The sequence below is a fragment of the Phyllobates terribilis genome, unplaced genomic scaffold (assembly GCF_046119375.1).
Source record: "Phyllobates terribilis strain yellow unplaced genomic scaffold, ASM4611937v1 Scaffold_35__1_contigs__length_13245226, whole genome shotgun sequence".
NCBI lineage: Eukaryota > Metazoa > Chordata > Amphibia > Anura > Dendrobatidae > Phyllobates > Phyllobates terribilis.
The window spans coordinates 558,066-579,309 of record NW_027362795.1 but is presented as its reverse complement, the minus strand read 5'-3'; the positions used below and the strand labels follow the sequence as shown (position 1 = coordinate 579,309).

At 48.5% G+C, this 21,244-nt stretch overlaps 1 pseudogene; it reads left to right on the top strand.

Annotated features, from left to right (window-relative positions):
- Positions 1-21,244, top strand: part of LOC141182572 (uncharacterized) — a 449,915-nt pseudogene that overhangs the window by 49,295 nt on the left and 379,376 nt on the right.

Here is a 21,244-nt window from a genome sequence, read left to right as displayed (position 1 = left end):
CTAAGCCTAACGCTAGGGAAAGACAGGGCGAGGTACGCGTGCGGCGATTGGTGAAGAACCAATATAGGGACATTAGTGGAGACAGGGTGACACTAGATCAGCCTAGGAGGTCTCCACTCCCCCCTTTCCCTAGAGTCCGGGCTCCCTTTTCCTCTTCCCTTTGTGTTGCACTTAGTCTTTCCCACATCTTGCGTGACATTATCGCCGGCCGAGCACATTTTGAAAAGGAAAAAAAAACAAACTGAGACTTTGTTGTTTTTTTTTCTCTGTGTGTTTTTGGGTGTGGACCTTTTTTTTTTCCTTTCTCCCTTGGTATGGGTTCAGTTGCAGAGCTCGCAGAGTGGCTGCGCAGTCTGTCTCTGGAGGTGAATGACCTCCACTGTGAGGTTCAGCAGCAGCATCAGCGACTACAGATCGCCAATGTCGGGGTCTCTGCAGGTAGGCCTGTCTAGCCTGAACCCGAGGTTGCCCTCGCGGAGATGTTTTCAGGAGTTATGGACAAGTTTTTTGGTTTCAAGGAGACCTGCAAACTGTATTTTAAACTTGGTCCTTACTCTTCCATAAATGAGGAGCAACGGGTTGGAATTGTGATCTCTCTACTGCAGGCAGATCCTCAGCCATGGGCGTTTTCTTTACCGCAGGACTCAGTTTGTCTCCAATCAGTGGAGGGGTTTTTCATGGCTCTGGCCCTCAACTATGATGACCCTGACCAAGTCGCCTTGGCTGAGTCTAGGCTACACCACCTTCAGCATGGAAGCGGTCAATGGAGACATACAGACTCAGCCTTTAGAAGTCAATTTTGTGAGGGTCTTACTGAAAGGTTGAAAGATGCCTTGGCAGTATATGAAACCCCTCAGTCCTTGGAGCCTGCCATGTCGTTGGCCATACGTCTTGATAAATGCCTTTGGGATAGACCGGTGAGACCACCTTCTCTGGCGCCTTCTTGTCAGGGTTGTGTACCTCTTCCGGGGGAGCGGTCTGGGGGTGAACCAGTACTTGGGGAGGTGAAGGAACCCATGCAATTAGGGGGTGTCTCTGCATCATACATCTCCCCGGAGATTCTCAAGAAAAAAAGCGTATGAATCAGACAGTGTAGGGAGAGCTGATGCTGAGCTAGGAAGAGATTTGCTTGTTTCTAGTTAGTGTAGGTATACCAGACTATATTAGAGAAACATATTCATCTCATCTCAACTAACAGTCCTTCTGAGGATTAATCCAGCTGCAGAGATATCAGTGCTAGGCAGGCAGGCAAGGTGCAGTGCACATAGCACGAGGGTCTATTTCAGTTCTGTCTGCAGCTTTTACAGATATTTGTAGAAATAGCATCAGGTATCAGGGGCCAGGAATAATTTTCTCTTAATTTTAATCCTGATTATTTGCTTAAAAAGCAATCCAGAGAAAATGTTTTTCTGCGCCATTTGCTTATTGGCACTGCAGAATACAGCCAGGTCCTTTCCATATTACAGAGCTAAGATTCCAGATATTTAAAACTGTGGCTCGTCGGTCACACAGATCACATATAATTGCGCTGAAAATATTGCCATTTCTGGCTTCCATTGAAATTTTGTTACAGTGTGTCAATGAACTTATTGACACGAGGTCGGTGCTGTTAAAAATAGTTACCTACAGGCCAGTTATTTAAAACTGTGGTTTGTCCGTCACACGGATCACATATAATTGCGCTGAAAATATTGCCATTTCTGGCCTCCATTGAAATTTTGTTGCAGTGTGTCAGCAAACTTATTGACAAGAGGTCGGCGCTGTTAAAAAAGAAGTTACCTACAGGCCAGCTATTTAAAACTGTGGTTTGTCCGTCACACGGATCATATATAATTGCTCTGAAAATATTGCCATTTCTGGCCTCCATTAAATTTTGTTTCAGTCTGTCAGTGAAGTTATTGACACCAGTTTGCTATTAAAAATAGTTACCTACAGGCCAGCTATTTAAAACTGTGATTTGTCCGTCACACGGATCACATATAAGTTCGCTTCGAATTCAGCAATTTGTAGTGAGCATGGAAGATATTGTTCTCCATTCAAAATGGGCAAGGCATGTGGCAAGGGACAGGGAACTGGACGTGATGGTGATGGTGCATTCAGAGGCCGAGGCTGTGGGCAAGCTGAAATTGTGCCACAACAAACACCCACATCTTCTCGCTCGACCTTCCTGTCCCAATTAATAGGGAACCGCAGAACACCACTATTTAACACAGAGCAGTGTGAAAAGGTTATTGGTTGGATAGCAGATAATGCTTCCATCTTCCACACGGTCAAGTCTCAGTAGCCGTGAGTCTGGACCCTGATCCGCCTTCCTCCCACTATGCCGAGTGCCCAGAGACAACTGATCCTACACTTGGACACTCCGAAGAGCTGTTCACTTTTCCATTTATAGATTCGGGCCTCTCTCCCGGTCAACTTGAAGTGGGGCAAGAGGAGATCGCATGTAGCGATGCCCAAATATTTGAGCAGCCACAGTCACACGAAGGCGATGGTGGGAAAGTGTCACAAGAGGTGGACGATGATGAGACACAATTGCCAGAAAATCAGGAGGAGTATCAGGGTGCAGAAGTGGAAGAGGAGGTGGTGGATGATATAGTAACTGACCCAACCTGGCAGGAGGACATGCAGAGCGAGGACAGCAGCACACGGGGGGGGGGGGACAGAGCACCCCAACAGGCAGGAAGAAGCAGTGTGGCAGGCAACCGTTCCCAATAACACCAACACGAAGGTATATGCCAGTACAACTGTTAGGTCTTCCCGGGTCTGGTTCTTTTTTAAAGATTCTGCCGATAACCCCAAAAAGGCCATTTGCACCACCTGCCAGGCCAGCATCAGCAGGGGTGGCAAAACTACCAGCCTGACCATCACCAGCATGATCAGGTGACGCGCCCCTGGGCCTGTGTCGCGCTGCGTTGCGCACGCGGGAGCTTACCCGGAGCCGGATCTGTTTAGGGTTGTAGTCTCGTGGCGGTGACCCGGTCCGTGCCCAGGGAGTCAAACTGGACGGCAGTCTGTTAGCGGTAGAAAATGGTTGATGACTACGCCACCCGTTGAATGCAGCCAAGGGGCTGCTGCTGCAGGGCAGACCGCTGAGGCCGGTGGAAGGATGGTGCAGCGTGATAGTATAACCCCCAACGGGAGGGGTATGGCCTCAGGGCAGCCGACGTGGATGATGGGGGTAGCAGGAACCACTCAGAGACGGTATGGTAGCGTTCAGGGTCTTTACTGGTAACAACGATAGACCCTCCCGGAGTACTTGCTAGCGAACGGGGCCTGGTCAGTCCTTGAGCAGATGGGATCTCCCCTGGCCAGGCGTAGTTGTAGGCCTCCCAAGCTGACTGTACTCTTCTGGCTACCTTGCTAGAAGCTGATGTAAGTAGCCCACGTCCCTGAGTGTACCGTGTGGTGCTCACCCGTATGGCCGGTGACTCGGGGCCTTCTAATGGCTTCCGCTCCACGATGGCGGTGCTGGTCCCACGCGTGTGACCGTGCCTTCGGGCTTCTGGGCCAGGGGACCTGAAATCCCCTGCCTGACGGATTCTGCTGCTGGGTAGAAGTTAGTCCCCACAGCCTCGGACTCCGGGTCCGGTAAAGAATCTTCTTAGTCAGGGCGAGCTCTTTAGCTGCCAGCCCCTGACTCCTTGTGACTCTGCTGCTTCCTATGCTGCTCTTGTCTCTACTCTTCCTGGACTCACTAACCCTGCCTCAGCCCCGGGTTTATACAGGGGAAGTTCTTCCCCTCCCAAGGCTGGGCAGGAGGTGTGGCATGCACAGGATCCCTGACCAAAGGACCTCCCACCTGCTCTCAGACGTAATATCTCTATCACTGTGACAACCAGACCCCTGGGGTGTCACACTCCCCCCTAGTGAAATTTAGTACTCCGGGACTAAACACTTTTTAGAAAAATATAACAAGGTATATCAAAGAACAATAAAATACAATAAGGAAACACAATAAGATGGTCACGGATGTCCGCAACCGGGTGCAGTCTTTGAAGAAAAGCAAAGGTGTCCATTTCACCAACACAGGGAGACGTAACCAGGTAGGGGTCTGTCCTACCCCGAGTCCTTAACAGTCTCTAGTCCATCCTGGGTTACGCTCCAACTATATACAAAGGATTCCCGGTAAATCCACCGAAGACTCCTAAAAACAACTAGAAACACAAAATTATACACAAGCAACAATAAACAGGTAAACATTGTAAAACAACTTAAACATTTAGATCCTCCAACGTGCGGGTAACTGGCCTCTAGTGGCCCTAGTGGACCTACGGAGCTGACTGTCTGGCCCTGAACTACAGGGTGTAGGAGCTGTCAAGGGTAAACTGGGCAGCTGTCTACCGGCTCTTTGTCTCACTAGGGGTACGGCAGGCTCACTAGAAGCAGAGGGTGGATTCTCCTGTTCCGCTTGGGTGGAGTCTTCTGCCTCCTGGACCGGCTGCTCTTCCAGCTCTACCCGTTGCTCCGTAGGTTCTTGGGATGATGGTTGGAGGAAGGTGAGTACGGGTACCACAACTGCACCATTGACTTGAGTCCAAGACCGAGGGAAGTCCCCGAGCACGGTACTAACCATATCTTCCCTTTCTTCCACGGGTCGATGGTCTTCCTGTTCCTCCTCAGGGTTCCTCAGTTGTTCGGGGCACTTCTTCAGGTGGTCCCGGGATACAATGGCTGTGGTTTCCCCTCCGTCTTTACTGATGGTACAGACCTTCGGGTTCTCGTGGCTTGAGGGCAGTACGGTGTACGGGTCCTTCTCCCACTGGTCGTCCAACTTGTGGAGCCGTCTCTTCCTCTTCAAGACCTGCTCTCCGGGTACCAGGGGAACAGCGGGAGCATACTGGTTGTAAGTCTTCTCTTGTCTTTCCCTAGCCTGACAGAGACTTCGCTCCACGCTCTCCTGTACTTTCCGGTACTGCTGCTGCCTCTCTGTGTCCCAGTCTGTTTCTGGTGAAGTGTCCTCGGGCGTCAGGACTCCCATTTCCAGGTCAACAGGTAACTTACCAGGTCTTGCCCTCATTAGGTAAGCCGGGGTACAGTTGGTGGAACCTACCGGGATGTGGTTGTATAGGTCCACCAGATCGGGCAACTTCTCAGGCCACAGACTGCGTTCTTCCAGGGGCAACGTTTTTAGAAGATCCATTACCACCTGGTTCATTTTCTCACAAAGTCCATTAGTTTGCGGATGGTAGGGTGTCGTCCTTATCTTCCGGCAGCCATACAGATTGCAGAATTCCTGGAAGACCTCCGCTTCAAAGGCAGGTCCCTGGTCCGTCAGCACTTGGTCCGGGTACCCGTGTGGACGGCAAAAGTGCTGCTGGAAGGCTCTAGCTGCTGTTCGAGCCGTTAAGTCCTTGACGGGGACGACAACCAGAAACCGGGAGTAATGATCCACGATGGTTAGCGCGTAGACGTAGCCACTTCTGCTGGGGGTCAGTTTTACATGATCCAAGGCTACCAGTTCCAACGGTTGCCGGGTGACGATGGACTGCAGGGGAGTCTTCTGGCTGGCCCGGTCCTTCCTTCTCAGATTGCACGGGCCACAGTCTCTGCACCACTTCTCGATGGTTCCCCTCATGCCTACCCAGTGGAACCGCTCGCGCAGCAGGAACTCCAGCTTTTTCCACCCGAAGTGTCCAGCTCCGTCGTGGTATGCCTCCATCACCATGGCTGCGTCTCTTCGTGGCACCACTACTTGCCAGAGTAGTTCATGCGTCCTGGAGTTAACCATTCTGCGGCACAACTTCCCCTTGTAAAGGAACAGTCGACTCTTCTCTGCCCATAGTTGTTTGGCTTCCTCTGGAGCGTCTGATTCCAGGCTAGCCTCCGGGCGAGTCAGCATCTCCTTCACCAGTCGGACGGCAGGGTCGCTGTCTTGCGTTTCCGCCTAGTTGTAGTGAGGTAAGGGGTTCAACGTAGCAGCCTGCTTACTCCTTACCCGGTGGGAATACTGGATAGTCCCATGACGGTGGAACGCAGGGAGTTCAACTTCTTCCAGTCCCTCCGGATCTTCTCCTCCGTCCGGCAGGTTGGGCATCCTGGACAGGGCGTCCGCGTTGGTATTGGAGCGCCCTGCCCGGTATTTAATTGTGAACTCGTAGTTGGACAGACGAGCCATCCACCTCTGCTCCAGGGCACCGAGTCTTGCCGTGTCCAGGTGTGTCAGCGGGTTGTTATCCGTGTATACGGTGAACCGGGAAGAAGCGAGGTAATGCTTAAAGCGCTCGGTGACTGCCCATACCACGGCCAGGAACTCTAGCTTAAATGAGCTATAATTCTCGGGATTCCTTTCGGTGGGTCGCAGTTTTCGGCTGGCATAGGCGATTACTCGCTCTTTCCCCTGCTGAATCTGGGACAGTACGGCTCCTAGCCCGACGTTACTGGCGTCGGTGTAGAGGATGAAGGGCTGGCTATAGTCCGGATACGCCAAGATTTCATCCCCCGTGAGGGCCATCTTCAGCTGGCGGAAGGACTCTTCCTCTAGCTCTTCCCATTTGAAGGGCGGCTTCTGGTTCTTGGCCTTCCGGGACTGGCCTATCAGGAGGTCCTGCATAGGCGCCGCCTTTTTGGTGAAACCGGGAATAAACCTTCGGTAGTAGCCTACCAACCCTAGGAACTGCCGCACTTCTTTTACGCTGAAAGGGCTTGGCCATCCTTTGATTGCGGTGATCTTATCGGGGTCGGGAGCCACTCCGTCAGCGCTCACCACGTGTCCCAGGTATTGCACCTTTGGTTTCAGGAGGTGACACTTGGAGGGTTTCACCTTTAGGCCGTAACTCGCCAGAGCTTCGAACACCTCCGCCAGGTGTTTCAGGTGGTCCTCATAAGTTTTGGAGTATACGATGACATCGTCCAGGTACAACAGGACCGTCTCGAAGTTCCTGTGGCCCAGACAGCACTCCATTAATCGTTGGAAGGTTCCTGGGGCGTTGCAGAGTCCGAACGGCATGCAGGTGAACTCGCTAAGTCCCATCGGGGTGGTGAATGCGGTCTTCTCCCGGTCCGCCTCTGCTACAGGAACCTGCCAGTACCCGCTAGTGAGATCCAAGGTAGAGAAGAAGTTAGCAGATCTTAAAGCAGCCAATGACTCCTCTATCCTTGGTAAGGGGTACGCATCCTTGTGTGTGATACGGTTGATTTTCCGGTAATCTACACACATCCTCATGGTGTTGTCTTTCTTTTTGACTAAAACTAGTGGGGCTGCCCAGGGGCTACAGCTATCCCGGATTACCCCAGCCTCCTTCATGTCTCTAAGCATCCCCTTGGCGTGTTGGTAATGTGCAGGGGGTACGGGTCGATACCTCTCTTTTATGGGAGGATGATCTCCCGTGGGGATGCGGTGTTCTACCCCCTTGACTCGCCCGAAGTCTAACGGGTGTTTACTAAACACTCTCTCATACTCTTGAACCACCCGATAGACTCCTTGTTTCTGGTGTGAGGGAGTGGAGTCAGTACCCAAATGTAGTTGCTGACACCAGTCCTCCATGTCTTTCTTAGAGCCGTTACCTTCCTCCGGGTGAGATGGAGGCAAGGGTTCCACAGATTGTATAGAATTTTGATTAGTGGTATATAATTTGGCTAGCGTGGCATACCGGGGCAGGTACACTTCCCTCTCCCCGATATTTATTATGCGAACGGGCACCCTCCCATGGCGTACATTGACCACCCCCCGTGCTGTCAAAATGGTGGGCCTACTGTCTGAGTAAACTGGTTCTACCATTGCCTGGTAATCTCTACCTCTCAGACCAATAGCTGCCCGGCACCAAATCATCATTTCACTTTTTGGGGGCATGGCAATAGGAAAAGGGTCACACATTCTTACGCTACCAATCTCACCGCCGGAGAGTTCCACTTGTTGCCGTTGCATCAGTGCCCGGATCTCTTTCTGGAGCACCCGCTGCTCGCCGGAGCTGGCATTCTTGGCAACCTGCTGTAAAAGGAAAATCACCTCTGCAAGACAATTTTCAATTACATTAGTTCCTAGAGTTATTTTTGGGTGACTCTCATGTTTGTCAATATCTACAATGATCAGTCCCTGTGCGGCCAGTTCGACTCTACCAATTTTGATGGTCACCTCTTTAAATCCGATCTGTGGCACGGGCTGACCATTGCTGGCGATGATACTCAAGTCGTCGTCAGGGTAGCGGGTAATATCCGAGTCATTCCAGTACTGCTTGAAGAGCACGTACGGGATGGTGGTGACCTGTGACCCGGTGTCCAGTAGGGCACTCATGGGAATGCCATCCAGTACCACAGGCAAGACTGGACGTCCTCCCACATATCTGTCGCGCCAGTTCGATGGGCCTGGTGATCTTTTTCCTGGGGGTTGGCCCTCTACCCCAGGTTGTGCCCGTTTAAAGAACAGTACCTTTCCATATGTCCGGGTTGATTGCAGCGGCGGCAGATGGGTCGTCCGTCCTCGCTGTATCGGTCACTGGGTCTTCCTCTGGCCGGTGGGGTCCTCCTTGGTCGACGCCACGGGATGTCCTCCGGTCCGGATGCCAGCTGGATCTTCCCTGGAGTGGAAACCTGTAAAGACTGCACAGTTCGGGTTAGCGCAGCAACGCTTTTAGCTAGCTCTTGGACCTGATGGTGTAGGTCTGGAGCCGGGTCATTGTCCAAAGCCTGCGCATCAGCTCCCACAGGCCCTGCTGACAAGGGCGCCGCCTCCTGGTAGTAAGTGGTAGTGGGGCGTCTGTGGGTCACAACGCCACCTGGTGCCGGTTCTCGGAGCACCCGGATGGCTCTGTCCTTGAACTGTGCAAATTCTAGATGAGGGTCCTGTAAGGCCATTGCCCGCAACTGGGTGCGGTGGGCATTGCAATATAAACCCTCTATAAATTGTTCGGTCAACAGCCTGTCCTCGTTTCCCACTCCATTAGGGTCGGTCTGCTTAATGGCCCTCAGGGCCTCTTGTAGGTTGAGTGCATAGTCCCTTATACTCTCATGCGCTCGCTGCTTGCACCCGTAGAATCTAAGTTTAATCTCGGCTGAGGTGCGGGTATCAAAAGTGTCCTTCAGCCGGGTTAGTATCCCTGCGACAGTCTTCCTCCCAGGTGGCCAGGATTTTACTTCCCTTTTGGCTGCCCCAGTTAGTTGGGCCACCAGGATGCTCACTTTTTGCTCTTCTGTGAGGGGGTACACCTGGAAGAGGCTATCCAGCTTTTCTCTAAAGTCATGCAGGGTATGTGACTCCCCTGAGTACTGGGGTAGCCAAGCTGCTCCCGGGATATAGGGCATGGTGAAGGGCATAACTGCAACAGCGGTAGCGCTGGCGGGGGTTGAGGCAGTGGAGCTCTCCTCCGTATCCGACATCTTCCTCCCCCCTAGTGGACCGTGGCCTACCTTGCGATGATCCTGTTCCGTAGGCCGCGGCTCCGCAGTGGATCGTCAGGGTTGAGGACCTTCCGTCGCGCTCCTGTGACGTCGGCGTCTGCTGGGCTCCTTCCAGGACCTTACGCAACGTCCGGACGTGAGGCGGGGCTTCAGTTCTCGCGCGCTTTCGGAGTCCACGCCCCTCTTCTTCCCGCGCGGCGTCCTCAAGATGGCGTCCAATGGCGGGAAAACTCCACGGATGGCGGGAAGAAGGCTGAAGATGGCGCCGGATGGCGGGAAACTTCACCGATGGCGGGAAGAAGGCTGAAGATGGCGCCGGATGGCGGGAATCTTCACCGATGGCGGGAATCTTCACCACTGGTAAGTTTGAACAGTCTTTGCTTTTCAGGCACGCAGTACCCGGTGGTTGCGGGCACGTGATCCTGCCGACTACGCCAAAGTTGACGCGCCCCTGGGCCTGTGTCGCGCTGCGTTGCGCACGCGGGAGCTTACCCGGAGCCGGATCTGTTTAGGGTTGTAGTCTCGTGGCGGTGACCCGGTCCGTGCCCAGGGAGTCAAACTGGACGGCAGTCTGTTAGCGGTAGAAAATGGTTGATGACTACGCCACCCGTTGAATGCAGCCAGGGGGCTGCTGCTGCAGGGCAGACCGCTGAGGCCGGTGGAAGGATGGTGCAGCGTGATAGTATAACCCCCAACGGGAGGGGTATGGCCTCAGGGCAGCCGACGTGGATGATGGGGGTAGCAGGAACCACTCAGAGACGGTATGGTAGCGTTCAGGGTCTTTACTGGTAACAACGATAGACCCTCCCGGAGTACTTGCTAGCGAACGGGGCCTGGTCAGTCCTTGAGCAGATGGGATCTCCCCTGGCCAGGCGTAGTTGTAGGCCTCCCAAGCTGACTGTACTCTTCTGGCTACCTTGCTAGAAGCTGATGTAAGTAGCCCACGTCCCTGAGTGTACCGTGTGGTGCTCACCCGTATGGCCGGTGACTCGGGGCCTTCTAATGGCTTCCGCTCCACGATGGCGGTGCTGGTCCCACGCGTGTGACCGTGCCTTCGGGCTTCTGGGCCAGGGGACCTGAAATCCCCTGCCTGACGGATTCTGCTGCTGGGTAGAAGTTAGTCCCCACAGCCTCGGACTCCGGGTCCGGTAAAGAATCTTCTTAGTCAGGGCGAGCTCTTTAGCTGCCAGCCCCTGACTCCTTGTGACTCTGCTGCTTCCTATGCTGCTCTTGTCTCTACTCTTCCTGGACTCACTAACCCTGCCTCAGCCCCGGGTTTATACAGGGGAAGTTCTTCCCCTCCCAAGGCTGGGCAGGAGGTGTGGCATGCACAGGATCCCTGACCAAAGGACCTCCCACCTGCTCTCAGACGTAATATCTCTATCACTGTGACAACCAGACCCCTGGGGTGTCACACAGGCACATGGCAGCAAAGCACCCATTTTTGTGGGCCGAATCCCAGGGTCCAGGAACAGTGTCTGCGGGTAACACTACTGCTTCTTCCCCTGTTGTGCGTGCAAGCCAATCCCCTGTCCATAGTGCATGCAAAGATGCCTCCTGCCCTGCACCTGTTGTTGCACACTCTCAACTAGCACCATCAGCAAGCACGTCCTTGTCCCAGCCCAGCGTTCAGTTGTCCATACCCCAGTCCTTGGAACGCAAGCGCAAATATGCAGCCAACGCCCCAGAAGCCACACTAGTAAATTCCCACATTTCGCGACTCCTTGCGCTCGAAATGTTGCCTTTTAGGCTCATGGAGACGAAAGCTTTCTGCAATCTGATGGCGGTGGCCATCCCTCAGTACTCGGTCCCCAGCCGCCACTATTTCTCCCGATGTGCCTTCCCCGCATTACATGACCACGTGTCCCAGAACATTAGCCATGACCTCAACAATGCAGTTACAGCGAAAGTCCATTTAACCACGGACACGTGGACAAGTGCTTGTGGGCAGGGACGGTACATCTCGCTGACGGCATACTGGGTTAACATAGTGGAAGCTGGGACCCAGTCGGACCTTGGAACGGAACGCATCCTCCTGATGCCGACGACTGAGGGCCCTAGGACAATCAGGGTTGCCCCCACAGTCTACAGCTCGTGCACCTCATCCTCTTCAGCCTCCATCTCCGAAATGACCACATCAGTCACAAGCTGGAAGCACTGCAGCACTGCCTCAGTCAAGCGGCAACAGGCTTTGCTGAAACTAATATGCTTAGGTGCAAACCGCACAATGCTGAAGAGTTGTGGACAGCTCTGAAAGAGCAAGCAGATCTGTGGCTGACACCGCTGAGCCTACAGCCAGGCATGGTCATGTGTGACAATCGCCGGAACTTGGTAGCGGCTCTGAGGCGAGGCGAGCTCACACATGTACCATGCCTAGCCCTTGTGGTTCAGCGGTTTCTCAAAACCTACCCGGAGCTGCAGGATCTGCTTGTCAAAGTACGCCTGTGTGCCCATTTTAGAAAGTCAGCTACAGCTTCCGCCGCCCTTGCCGTGCTTCAGCAGCGTTTGCAGCTGCTGGCTCACTGACTGAGCAGAAGAGGGCAGTTGTTGACTACCAGCATCAGTAAGGCCGTCGAAATTCAGTTCACTCTCCACACATAAGACCTGAGGAGTGGACATGGATGTCAGACACCTGTACCATCCCCAAAAGCTTTGAGGACTCCACCAAGATGGTGAGCGGCAATGACGCCATAATTAGCGTCACCATCCCGCTTATCAGTCATCTGAAATGCTCTCTGCTCACAATCAAAGAGTATGCATTGCAGGCAGAGCATGATAAGATGGAGCAAGGAACCATACAGGGTGATTACACACAGCCAGCCTCATCTCATCCCAATGTGGATTGGGTGACAATGAGGAAGAGGAGGAGGAGGAAGAACAGGAGCTAGTTTCATGCGCTATAGACGGTACTACCTGCACAACTGTCATACCGTCTGTTCAGCGTGGATGGCCTGAGGACAGGGAAGACGGGGAGGAGAGCATAGTCAGTCGTCCTCAGTGGGGACATGGAAGTTTTGCCTGTTAGCAGTCTGGCACGCATGGCTGAGTTTATGTTACACTGCCTCGCGTTCTCAAAATTTTGGGTGACAGTCATTACTGGTAGGTGACACTTCGAGACCCAAGCTACAAGGAGAACTTTATATCTCTTATTCCTGAGGCGGACAGGTCTACAAAATTGGGGCAGTACCAGAAGACCCTTGTTGCGGAACTATTAAAAAAATTCCCATCTGAAAACGCTGGTGGCAAAGGTCACAGTTCGTTGGACAACCAAGGAGTACACAACTCCAATCCAGCAGAGGCAGGGGAACACTGTCAAAGTTCTGGGAGAGTTTTCTCAGCCTCTCCCATCGCAAAGGCCCTGAGGCGCGGGGTACTCTCACAAGGAGTGCAATGTTTGGGAAGATGCTGAGGGAGTACCTTGCCGACCGTACCAATGTCCTCCGTGATTCTTCTGTGCCTTATAATTATTGGGTATCCAAGCTGGACACGTGGAATGAACTGGTTCTCTATGCCTTGGAGGTCCTGGCCTGCCACTATTGTTTTATCAGAGCGGGTTTTTAGTGCCGCTGGTGGAATTATAACTGATAAGCACATCCGCCTGTCAACTGAAAACGCTAACAGGCCGACTCTTATAAAAATGAACAAGGGCTGTATTGTGCCAGACTTCTCACCGAATGATAGGAGCGTAACATAAACTCAAATCCAGTGTCTTTTTTTGGGACATGAAATCCCATGCACCTTTTCACACCCACACATGGGTATACTCTTCCTGATTTGGGATATTTGCTCTTGTCCTCCTCCTTCTCCTCATCCTCCACCACCATATCACCAGGGTGACCATGCTCCGTGATGCAACACCCACATAATTTGTTTAAAGGTTGTTTGTCATGCCCTTAAAAAAAATTTTTATACAGTATGTTCGTGTATACCCCCACCAGGGGTAAATGTTTGTCAGCCCATACACTTAGCGCATGGGCGTTACAAGTATAGGAGACCCGCTCCTTTCTAATGGGAACAATTTTTTATGAGGCCCTCCTCCACATCTTTTCCAAGGTGCATTGGAGTGCCTCCAATTTTTGGCAGCCCTTGCATTCACTGCATGGGCCAACACAATGGGAGACCCACTTCCTAATAATGGGAAAAAATTTTCATGAGGCCCTCTACGTCTCTTCCAAGGGGCATTAGAGTGTCTCTAAATTTTTGGCAACCCTTGCATTCACTGCATAGGCAAACACAATGGGAGACCCACTTCCTAATAATGGGAACAATTTTTCATGAGGCCCTCTATGTCTCTTCAAAGGGGCATTGGAGTGCCTCCAAATTTTTGGCAACCCTTGCATTCACTGCATAGTCCAACACTATGGGAGACCCACTTCCTAATAATGGGAACATTTTTTTTCACGAGGTCCTCCTCCACGTCTCTTCCAAGGGGCATTGGAGTGCCTCTAAGTTTTTGGCAACCCTTGCATTCACTGCATAGGCAAACACAATGGGAGACCCACTTCCCAATAATGGGAACATTGTTTTCAGGAGGCCCTCTGACCTCCACGTCTCTTCCAAGGGGCATTGGAGTGCCTCCAAATTTTTGGCAACCCTTGCATTCACTGCATAGACCAACACAATGGGAGACCCACTTCCTAATAATGGGAACATTGTTTCCATGAGGCCCTCTATGTCTCTTCCAAGGGGCATTGGAGTGTCCCCAAATTTTAGGCAACCCTTGCATTCACTGCATAGGCAAACACAATGGGAGACCCACTTCCTAATAATGGGAACATTTTTTTTCAGGAGGCCCTCTACGTCTCTTCCAAAGGGCATTGGAGTGCCTACCAATTTTTTTTTTCAGCTGTTGCATTCACTGCATAGGCCAACACTATGGGAGACCCACTTCCTAATAATGGGAACATTTTTTCATGAGGCCTTTTATGTCTCTTCCAAGGGGCATTGGAGTGCCTCCAAATTTTTGGCAACCCTTGCATTCACTGCATAGGTAAACACAATGGGAGACCCACTTCCTAATAATGGAAACTTTTTTCTGGAGACCCTCTACGTCTCTTCCAAGGGGCATTGGAGTAGGTCCAAATTTTTGGCAGCCCTAGCATTCAAGGCTTAGGCAAACAGTATAGGAGACCCACTTCCTAATAAAGGAAACATTGTTTTCAGAAGGCCCTCCTCTAAATCTCTTCAAAGGGGTATTGGGGTGCGTCCATATTTTCAAAGGGGTATTGGGGTGCGTCCAAATTTTGGACAGCCCTGCCACTCACTGCATACGCAATAACAGTATAGGAGACCCACTCTTTAGTAATGGGAACATTAAAGCATAGCCGGCTGATGGCTCTCTAAGAATAGTGAGGGCCGACTGCTGGCCCTTTAAGAATAGTAAAGGCCGTCTGATGGCTCTATAAAAATAGGCTTTGTGACTTTCAGAGTCCCTCCTTCATAAATGAAGCAGGATGTGTCTGATGATGTCTGACACACCACATGGCCAGAAAAGGTTGTAAAATGTTAAAATGACATCTCGCAGTGAATGCATTTGTCACAGTTGAAAGCAATGCAAAAGTGCAAACATGCTTCAAAAACGCTACGTGTGAACATAGCCCAAGGTGTGGAGAAGTATTTTTGCCTTTGATTATTTATTTTGCCTTATATACAAGTCATTACCCTGGAAAGGATGTTCATTAAGTTATTTCCCAGGAAAATCCATTTTGGTTTAGTTTTTGTATGATTTAATGTGAGTCCGTAAAAGTGGCGTAATACCTCTGACAACGTTGTTCACAGCAGTGACCTGGGAGTCAGAAATGCTTCCATGGGTCTTCCCCATCCTGTTCACATGTCATTTGAGCACTGTTGCCATCGATTCGGGCAATTTTTAGGCCTCTGCAGACCGCCGGGGGGAGCCGCTTAAAAAATGCTCGCGTTTCCTACAGACCTACAGTACAGACCAAAAGTTTGGACACACCTTCTCATTTAAAGATTTTTCTATATTTTCATAACTATGAAAATTGTACATTCACACTGAAGGCATCAAAACTATGAATTAACATGTGGAATTATATACTTAACAAAAAAGTGTGAAATAACTGAAAATGTCTTATATTCTAGGCTCTTCAAAGTAGCCACCTTTTGCTTTGATGACTGCTTTGCACATTCTTGGCATTCTCTTGATGAGCTTCAAGAGGTAGTCACCGGAAATGGTCTTCCAACAATCTTGAAGGCGTTCCCAGAGATGCTTAGCACTTGTTGGCACTTTTGCCTTCACTTTACGGTCCAGCTCACCCCAAACCATCTCGATTGGGTTCAGGTCTGGTGACTGTGGAGGCCAGGTCATCTGACTAGCACCCCATCACTCTCCTTCTTGGTCAAATAGCCCTTACACAGCCTGGAGGTGTGTTTGGGGTCATTGTCCTGTTGAAAAATAAATGATGGTCCAACTAAACGCAAACCGGATGGAATAGCATGCTGCTGCAAGATGCTGTGGTAGCCATGCCGGTTCAGTATGCCTTCAATTTTGAATAAATCCCCAACAGTGTCACCAGCAAAGCACCCCCACACCATCACACCTCCTCCTTCATGCTTCACGGTGGGAACCAGGCATGTAGAGTTCATCCGTTCACCTTTTCTGCGTTGCACAAAGACATGGTGGTTGGAACCAAAGATCTCAAATTTGGACTCATCAGACCAAAGCACAGATTTCCACTGGTCTAATGTCCATTCCTTGTGTTCTTTAGCCCAAACAAGTCTCTTCTTCTTGTTGCCTGTCCTTAGCAGTGGTTTCCTAGCAGCTATTTTACCATGAAGGCTTGCTGCACAAAGTCTCCTCTTAACAGTTGTTGAACAGATATGTCTGCTGCTAGTACTCTGTGTGGCATTGGCCTGGTCTCTAATCTGAGCTGCTGTTAACCTGCGATTTCTAAGGCTGGTGACTCGGATAAACTTATCCTCAGAAGCAGAGTTGACTCTTGGTTTTCCTTTCCCGGGGCGGTCCTCATGTGAGCCAGTTTCTTTGTAGCGCTTGATGGTTTTTGCAACTGCACTTGGGGACACTTTCAAAGTTATCCCAATTTTTCGCACTGACTGACCTTCATTTCTTAAAGTAATGATGGCCACTCGTTTTTCTTTACTTAGCTGCTTTTTTCTTGCCATAATACAAATTCTAACAGTCTATTCAGTAGGACTATCAGCTGTGTATCCACCAGACTTCTGCACAACACAACTGATGGTCCCAACCCCATTTATAAGGCAAGAAATCCCACTTATTAAACCTGACAGGGCTCACCTGTGAAGTGAAAACAATTTCCGGTGACTACCTCTTGAAGCTCATCAAGAGAATGCCAAGAGTGTGCAAAGCATTCATCAAAGCAAAAGGTGGCTATTTTGAAGAACCTGGAATATAAGACATATTTTCAGTTGTTTCACATTTTTTTGTTAACTATATAATTCCACATGTGTTAAATCATAGTTGTGATGCCTTCAGTGTGAATGTACAATTTTCATGGTCATGAAAATACAGAAAAATCTTTAAATAAGAAGGTGTGTCCAAAGTTTTGGTCTGTACTGTACGTTGGGCTCGTTGCTCGAGTCGAGCTCCCGAGTATTCCAATTTGCTCGACCTGAGCATCGAGTACCCGGGCATTTTAGTGCTCGTCCATCACTATTCCTAAAGAAAAGGAGACTCGATTAACTCTTGGTAGTCTGGAGTTGGATAATCAAGGGGTGCAATTGTTGGCAACCTGCAGTTCCCGCTTTGTCCTGACAGCAGAGGTGGTGCTAGGGAGCAAAAAACTGTTTGTTGACAGTGGAGCCGGAGTCAGCATGCTTGATGCTGAGTTTGTGAAAACTCACGGTGTTGCTTGCTGTACTTTAGCTAAACCTAATTCCATCTTCGTCATCGACTCGGCGCCACTTGCACAGAAAGCATTTACTCAGATTGTACATAATGTAAAACTGAGGATGGGGTCAGTTTATTGTGAAATAATCCCTTGCTATTTCCTGAACAATCTTCCCACACCTATTGTTTTGGGTATTCCTTGGCTTGTTAAACATAATCCGTTGGTGGATTGGCAAACCAGGGAGAATATTGAATGGGGAGATGACTGCCATGAGAACTGTTTAGATATTTCCCTTGCTACTGTCTCTACGGAAATATTACTTGCTTTTCTGTCTGGTTTTTCCATACTTGCTAATGTCCAGTCAGTCACCTCCTTTATAGGAGCTATAAGGGATAAGAAGGGATTAATAGTTATCAGATACAAAAAACCTTTTTAAAATTCTACCCAGATCTCTACAAATCTACGATGAACTTTAATAAAGATCAAATCCTAGCATATATGGATGAAATAGAACTCACTGAATTCTTGGAAAGGGATCAAAAGTATTTGAATAGCCCACTCCAAATTGAAGAAATACAGCTAGCGGTAGCCTCTATGAATAACAGCAAGTCACTAGGATCAGATGGGTTAGTCATACAGATTTATAAAAAATTTGGAGATATTTTGCTTCCACATCTATTAAGTACTTTTCAGGAAGCTTTTAAAGATGGAGCATTACCTAATTCTATACAAGAGGCCATTATAGTAGTCATACCCAAACCAGGCAAAAACCCACTTATTCCTGACTCCTATAGACCCCTATCATTGCTCACCACAGATATCAAGATCTAGTCAAACTATTAGCCAATAGACTTAATAAGGTGATCTCCAAGGTGATAAACACTGATCAATCTGGTTTTATGCCTGATAGATGTACAGCCAAAAACAGCTGTAAGCTATACCTTAACCTCCAAATTCCAGTAGACAACGCAGGAGACAGGATAATATGCTCATTGAAGGCCGCAAAGGCATTTGACTCCATTTTGTGTGAATTTTTATGGGGAGTACTTGAAAAATTGGGTATGGGATCCATTTTTACCGCATGGATAAAATTTCTATAGGGAAACCAGTGGCTAGATTAAGGATAAATGGACAACTTACATCAGTCTTCAAACTTGGCAGGGGTACTAGACAGGGTTGCCTCTTCTCCTCTTTGCACTGGCTATTGAACTCTTGCAGCAATTATTAGGAGACATTCGGCAGAGTGGGTTTCCGTAGAGGTGTAATGGAAGAGAAGGTGGCCCTTTATGCTGACGACACTTTTCTGTTTTTGACGCTTTACTAATTATTGAGAGATTTGAGGAATAATTAGAACTAATCAGTCTTACTCCCACTAGATAATAATGATAATACACCTTTCTATGTTAGTTCTGGCCTGCAAGTAGCTTCTGAATTTAAAAATCTAGGTATCAATATAATAGCACAAATGTAAGACTATGACAGATTACATCTCACTCCAATTCTTGTGAAATTTAAGCATAAAAGGGAAACTTGGTCCTAATTACCTGTGCCTCAGCTAATATATGCACTTCATAGCTCCCCTATTTGGATACCCCAAAAATACTTTTTCCAAATTAATCGCATGTTCCGGGAATTAATTGTGGGTAGGCAAACTCCCAGGGCCGGCCCGAGAGATTATGGCGCCCTAGGCGAAACTATTTTGTTGCGCCCCTACTATTCTTGGCAGTAGATGAAAACTTGGGATATAAATTTAGGAGCAAAATAAACCACAACAACAATGATTAATTAACTCTCTCCTAACTCTTTAATCTTCTGAGAAGTTGTATAGAACAAATATATACAAAGTAATCAATAACACAAAACAAAAATGACCATAGGTAATTACAATTTTTGTTTCCTTGCCTTTTTTTTTGAAAAGGATGACACTAAGTCACCGAGATTAATTTGTTTAGCAACTTCAGATTGTATCGAAATTGTTGCCAACCCAACCAACCTCTCTTGCGTCATATTTGCCCTTAAATATGTTTTAATTAGCTTTAGTTTTGAGAAGCTTCTCTCTCCTGAGGCCACGGACACAGGCAGAGTCAAAAGAATTCTTAGAGCCACCAGCAGGTTGGGGACACTTTCTTTCAAGTCAGATTTAAGCAAAAGTTCAAGAACGTCTTTTGGTGATGAATCTTCTGGAACACGTCTTGACATTGCCTGCAGTTCACCACATAGCTATATGGCAACGATGTCTTTTACTTCGTTGTGTGTAAGAGACTTTTCCAGAGCTTTACACTTATCCAGAACAAATTTGCTTGGTTTTCCCTCAAGTGAACGGATGTGGTACAAAATTCCAAATTTCAATTCCATTTCTTTCAGCTGAGTGAACCGCTCATCAACTGAATTTATAGCAGTATCTAAGATCGCAAAGTAAAAGTTAATTTTGAAACTCTGTTCCTCATCTCTTATGGGCTCATCTTTCCCTTCATAAGAGAACTGTCTGTTTTTTTTCTTTAAACGTTTTGGCGCAGAACTTGACTTAAAATTAGCTGGTATGCCAAGCTCTTCTGCGATTTCCCTCGCATCAACTAACAGCTTCTCAAACTCTTCATCGCTTCTTAATGATTGCAGATATTTCTTTGTTTTGTCAAGGTGTTAAGAAGCAGCAGCTAAATCGAATTCTTGTGACTGAAGTAACTTACTTGTCAAATTGATTTCGTACAAAATGTTGAACCATACTAGAACAGATGTAACAAAAGAAAAGGTTCCAACTTCTTTAGCAAGACCTTGAGCTTCTAGCCGGGAGACATTTCCAGAGCTTCCTGTGAGACTAATATTTTCTGCTATGTCCATTAGGGCATCATGGACTTCGCTCAATTGGTAACGGAGGGGGGCCAGAGCATCAATTCTACTTTCCCACCTTGTTTCGCTTAGAGGTTTTAGAGTCAGAGATGGCAAATGACGCACGAGTACTTCCCAACGCTGAGTTGACGAAGAGAAAAATACGCAGAGATTTTGAACTAACAGGAAAAAAGTTGTCGCTCCAAAACAACATTTAGCGGCATCGTTGACGACTAAGTTTAGAGAATGGGAGCTGCAAGGCACAAAGAATGCACGTGGGTTTATGTCCAAAATTCGTCTTTGTAGTCCAATGTTTTTTCCCTTCATGTTGCTCCCATTGTCGTAGCCTTGCCCTCGTAAGTTGTCCACAGAGAGCGACAGTTCTTCAAATTTGTTCAAGACAGCGGCTGTCAAACCACCTCCAGTTGTATCAGAAACAGGAATGAATCCCAAGAAGTGCTCTTTAATTTCAAACTTTTTGTCTTCTGATGTGGAAACAAACCGAACAATGATAGTCATTTGTTCAACATGAGACACGTCAGAAGTACAATCCAGCACTACAGAAAAGGATTTTGCAGTTTTGACATCGTCAAGAATCTTTTCCTGAATACCATTACTTAGCAGTTGAATCATCTCATTCTGTATTGTTTTTCCCAAATAATGTGCATGAATCTCTTTGTCCCGGATTTTCCGAATGTGCTCACACATGACGGGATCGAACATAGCCAAATACTCCACAAATTTCAAAAAGTTCCCATTATTAGATGCAAACAATGCATCATTTGATCCACGGAACGCTAAGTTTTGCGTACCTAGTACCCTCACTAGAGCTATCAACCTTTCTAAAATTTGATGTCAGTATTTTTCTTGCTCTTCAATTTTGCGTAAGTGTTCTTCGTCAATGGTCTTGTTCATCTTAAGTCTATTTTCTAATTCCTTCCATTTTTGAAAGCTAATCATGTGATCTTTGCTTTTTTCGTGGCTGGCTAAAATAGCAGATATGTTTTTCCAGTCATTTACACCATCAGTCATCAGTACCTAAGGCTGAGCGTTTGATGATTCCTAGTTGAAGAGATGAGTCTGGAAACAACGTGCAGCAAAAACAAAAAACTGAATTTTTCTGAATAGAATACGTTAGCCAATTGCGTTCAAGACTTTCACCATTGACAAGATGACGTTTATAGTGAACACAAGAAAATTTTCTACGATTAGTGTCCAAAGGAAAATCGAAATCTTTAACTTGTGTGGGGCCGAGT